Raw genomic sequence first — 5833 nt, forward strand, 5'->3', positions numbered from 1 at the left:
GTCCACAGTGATTGATCGTTTATCAACAGACACTGCGGGTGGGTTCTTAATAGTGGATACTGAAATGGTTGCACTTAGATCTATGGTTTTGCAAAATCGACTTGCCCTTGATGTATTATTGGCTAAAGAGGGTGAAGTCTGCAATATGTTGAAAATACAACCCTATTGCACGTATATCCCTAATAAGAGTAAGAGTCTTGAGGGGTATATTAAGAATATTACAAATCTTCATCAAGATTTGTCTGAATTGAAGGTTGATGGTGCTTGGGAGAAACTTGGTAAGAGTTTTTCTTAAGTGGGTAATTGGTTCTCTACTTTTGGAAATAGTGTATTAGGGAAACTTTTAACACCAATTATTGCAGTAGCCACAGCAATACACATACGTTTTCTGATTTATAAGTGTTGTAGGTGTAAAGGAGAATCATCTGAAAATAAAAGAAAGGGAGAACAGATAGAATTAGAAGATATGAAAGGAAATTATGAAGTTATGAAAGGATTTAGATGGAATAATGATAAAACGGGAGAGAACATCTGCTTTCTGATAAGTGACAACCTACATTGGTGGGTATTTTGTTGATGGCTTAAAACGCCATCAAAGGGGGGGATTGATGGAGCAGGGTTTTCGCGAAAAATAAAACCTGCTCGGATTGAACCCTCCGTAACATTTACTAACTGTGTGCAGTGAAAATTATACGAAAAGACTTAACATGAAGGGAAAATGCTATTGCGCAAGCGCATACTACACCCACGCAGACAACACCCTCATCACCGCCGAACACCTGCACTTCCGGATCCACACCGACCCCAACACCACCCTCAGAGGAACACTCGTCTGCAGACCCCCCGGACCCCGGGCTCAGTTCAGCGACTCCATCGCCGACCTCGCCAGCACCCACGCACTCGCCTCCACGGACTACATCCTCCTCGGGAACCTGAACTTCCACCTCGAGAACAACGACTCCTCCAACTCCGCCACACTGACCGACAACCTCGCCAACCTCTGCCTCAAACAACTCGTCACCGCACCCACCCACACCGCCGGCCACACGCTGGACCCCATCTTCTCCACAAGCACCCACGTCGCCTTCGACCACACCACCGAACTCCACTGGACCGACCACCGCTGCATCCATTTCACCTTCAAGAAACCAACCACGCACCACCGCATCCAACAACTGCCTCGCCGCTGCTGGAGCAAAGTCACCGAAGACCAGCTGATCACCACCCTTACCAAGAACCCACCCACTGACCCCACCAACCCAGACGCCGGAGCCCGCAACCTCAGACAGTGGATCGGCGACTGCGCCAACACCCTCGCCCCACTCAAGAAACCCTCCAACAGCCACGCCAGCAAGAGAGCCACCTGGTTCACCGACAAGCTCCAGGCCTCCAAACACGCATGTCGGAAACTGGAGAAGAAATTGCTCCACGAACGCACACCGGACAACCACGCAGCCCACAAGGACGTCACCCGCAGACATCACCACCTCATCAGATCAGCCAAGAGACCCTCCTTCAAAGACCGCCTGGATAACAACGCACACGACAGCAAAGAGCTCTTCAGCATCGTAAAAGAACTCACCAACCCCAGCGCCAATGCCAATGACATCCCGCCCTCACAAGAACTGTGCGACTCACTGGTCACCTTCTTCCACCGCAAGATCGCAGACATCCACAAAAGCTTCAACACCACGACCGCCTTGACTACGCCAGACTCCACCTCCCCTGCGACCACCTCCAGTGCTAACCGCCTAACCTCCTGGTCCAACATCAACGACGACGAGACACGCAAGGTCATGAACTCCATCCACTCAGGATCTCTGTCAGACCCGTGCCCACACCACGTATTCAACAAAGCAGACGCAGTCATCGCACCCCAACTACGGAAGGTCATCAACATCTCCTTCGAAACAGCGACATTCCCGGAAAGCTGGAAGCACGCCGAAATCAACGCCCTCCTCAAGAAGCCCAAGGCGGACCCCAAGGACCTCAAGAACTTCCGGCCCATCGCCGTTCCCAGCGAAGGTCATCGAGAAAATAGTCAACAGGCAATTGGCCCGCACCTCGAAGACGACAACATCTTGGACTCGTCCCAGTCCGGATTCAGACGAAATCACAGCACCGAGACAGCCCTCATTGCCGCCACAGACTACATCAGGCGCCAACTAGACAACGGCGAAACATCAGCCCTCATCCTCCTGGACCTGTCAGCAGCCTTCGACACAAGCTGCCATCGCACTGTAAAGACACGCCTCCAAGAAGCTGGATTCCAAGAGAAGGCCCATGACTGGACCGCCTCCTTCCTCTCCGGCAGAACTCAGAGCGTCCGCCTCCCACCCTTCCGATCCGAAGTCACCGACATCATCTGCGGCGTCCCCCAGGGCTCATCCCTCAGCCTGATGCTGTTCAACATGGCCCCCCTCGCACAAGTGGCCCACCATCACGACCTCAACATCATCTCCTACGCCGACGACACCCAGCTCATCCCTCACCAAGGACCCACACACCGCCAAAACAAACCTCCATGAGGGAATGAAGGCCGTCGCCGACTGGATGAGGAGCAGCCGTCTGAAACTGAACTCGGACAAGACCGAGGTCCTCATCCTCTGACCCACCCACTCAGCCTGGGACGACTCCTGGTGGCCGACCACACTGGGAACAGCACCAACACCCACCGACCATGCACGCAACCTAGGATTCATCCTCGACTCTTCCTTCTCCATGTCTAAGCAGGTCAACGCCGTCTCCTTCTCCTGCTACAACACCCTCCGCACGCTCCGCAGGATCTACAAGTGGATCCCGACTAAAACAAGAAGAACGGTGACACAGGCCCTCGTCAGCAGCAGACTGGACTACGGCAACGCACTCTACGCAGGAATCCCAGTCAAACACCTTAGATGACTACAACGCATCCAAAACGCCTCCGCCCAACTGATCGTCAACGTTCCCCGCCGCAGCCACATCACCCCCCACCCGAGAGACCTACACTGGCTCCCCGTTGACAAGAGGATCACCTTCAAGCTCCTCACCCACGCACACAAAGCACTCCACAACGCCAGACCAGCCTACCTGAACAGCAGGCTCAGCTTCTACACCCCCACCCGCCAGCTTCGCTCCGCCAGCCTCGCCCTCGCCGCTGTCCCCCGCATCCAACGAACGACCTCCGGCGGCAGATCCTTCTATCTCGCCGCCAAGACCTGGAACACCCTCCCTACACACCCACGGCAGACCCAAGACCTACTCGCCTTCAGAAGACTCCTTAAGACCTGTCTCTTCGAGCAGTAGTGGCACCCCCCACCCCTCAGCGCCTTGAGACCCTCACGGGTAAGTAGCGCGCTTTACAAGTACTTTGATTGATTGATTGATACTAAAGTACTAAGAGTAGGCCGCATATGCTTTATGACTAATAAAAATAAAAAGGACTAATGCTGCTTTTGTGAGCCTTATTATTAAGATTTGCTTTTAAAAAAAAAACTAATGTGGGTTGCGCAGGGATTAGTGCAGCATTGGGTTGGTGCTTAGAGAAAAAGCATTAGAAGTGAATAATAATGTCTGTGTTTTGTTTTCTTAGAAACATGACATTGAGGGGGCGTGGCTAGCGCCCGATGACGATGGCGGCTTCTCTGTAGCTCTCCCCGGAGGCGCGGAGAATGAAGAGCCCGACGTGATTCCCTTCAACGTCTTCTCCCTCGAAAGTCACGGATGTCGTTACCGGATGACATCGAGATCTAGTTGGGTGAATTTGGTTACCCTGCTGTGCCTTTTAGGAGACTTTTTCAGGCAAGTGTGTGCTGCGCTGGTCCTCGGCATTACGGCCGCCATTTTGCGGTACCTCTGACGGAGCTTCGCTCCTAGCGGTTCTCCGCTACATCAGGACTCTTCGGCTCTGTTTCTATGTCGTCTTGGCCACCTTTCTGCAAATCGTCATGTTTTGCCCACTTGCCTTCATGAAGCGACTCTGCTTATTTTAGCGCGTTTTTCGAGCGCTTTGGATGCCTTTTATTCATGACGTTGATGTTGTTGTCTCCACAGAGCTGACGCAGCCTGCAAGTTAGCTTTACTGCAGTTACTCCTCTTTAATAGATAAGCACTTGTTGGTCACCTGATCTCTTTATTCCTCTGACTAGTGCTTACTTTCCCTTCATATATGAATGTGATGCTGAGTTTTGAAACTGCGGCCGCCATTTTGTGAATCTGCCGACGGAGTTCTGCTCCTAGCAGTTTTACATTATAAGGAAGATTTATTCATCTATTTAATGCCGCCTAATTCTTCAATTTGTGCATTAATTTGCCTCAATCATTCAACGGCACCATTATTGTGACTTTATTGAGTTTAACGTTTCCCTCACGCTTCTGGATGCTACTGTTTAAAGTTGCGGCAGCCATTTTCTCTTCAAGCTGACGCAGTTTAACATCCAACTTCTCTGAGGTTCTACCTTCTCCTGAACTAAGCGCTTGTTGTACATTTGCTCCTCATCGATAGCGCTTATATTGTTATACATTTACTCCTCAAGTACTGCTAGGGTTTTTGTGCCTAAAAGTAACATTTTTGTCATGATGGTCAGATTGACGCTATACTACAGTGCATATTTGGTTTCAAAGTTAATTATATCATTATCTCTACCCTAGTGTTTTTGTAAGTTTCATAAAATAACTTGCTTTATTACATGTTCTTTCGATGAAGTGCTTTTTCTTTTTATCAGCTAGCATGTATTTAACTGACCTTCATATGTGGTTCCCTTAGTACCAATTCTAGCTTACAGCATTAAGTTTTATTGTACTTGAATGTAGGCAATTCTGTTCTTCATTTTGAGGGTCTTTGTTTCTTTTTGGCTTTTATGAGCTAACATTTCTTTCATGCTGAAGCTATTTTTTTTTGTTTAAATCACTAGGTCTATTTTGATGGCACCTTTGTCTTACTTCCTCAATATTATTGTATGTGGTCATGTTTCACTCATACTTGGATTTTCATTCATAGTAGGCAGCTTCATTTGTTCACATACTTGTTCTATTGTATTCTAACTGCATTTGTCATTTACTCTATGGGTAGATTATCTAAGGATCTTCGCAAGCCTTCTCCAACTCCACGTAAATTTCTCCTTCATACGAGTTCTAGGTATCAGTGTCTCGTGATGGATGACTCCCTCGACGCCTCTTCTAAAGGTTCCTCCTCTCCTTCAGCTCCACAAACGAGTGGTACTACCAAAGGTTCAATTAAAAGATTGAAAAAGGACCCACCTTCTCCTCCCGAACAACCCTCATCAGTAACAATGGACATTCTCTTAGAGGAAATTAAGGCCCTGCGCCCTATCATTGAAGATACTAAAACTACTCTTGAGGAAACCAAAACTACTCTTCAGTTGTTATCTGGCAAGTGGTCAACTATTGATGAACGTGTAACTCTTCTGGAACAAAATGTTGATAATCTCACATCCTCTGTTGCCAAAGTTGATCCATTATGTGTACAAGTTTCTGCACTCCACAAACAAATTGAGAACTTGGAAAACAGGAATAGGAGAAGTAATCTCCGCATTTACGGCCTTGCGGAAAATTCAGAAGGTTCCGATGCCCTCACTTTTTTCTTTTTCTTGCCGAAAATTCTCCAGCTACCGGATAGCACCAACCTCAATATACAAAGAGCTCATTGCTTAGGTCCTCCTCCTTCTGGGTTATCTACTTCTACTGCTAAAAGGCCGAGAGGTGTCATCTACTCCCTCGAATATACAGATTTACTTACAGTTTTATCAGCAGCCAAAGCTATCCCTCGAATCACCTGGTCTGGAAATCACCTTTTCTTCTCACAGGACTATGCAAAATCCACTGCTGACCGGCG

Source organism: Lissotriton helveticus, chromosome 5_1 (genome assembly GCF_964261635.1).
Source record: "Lissotriton helveticus chromosome 5_1, aLisHel1.1, whole genome shotgun sequence".
Lineage (NCBI taxonomy): Eukaryota > Metazoa > Chordata > Amphibia > Caudata > Salamandridae > Lissotriton > Lissotriton helveticus.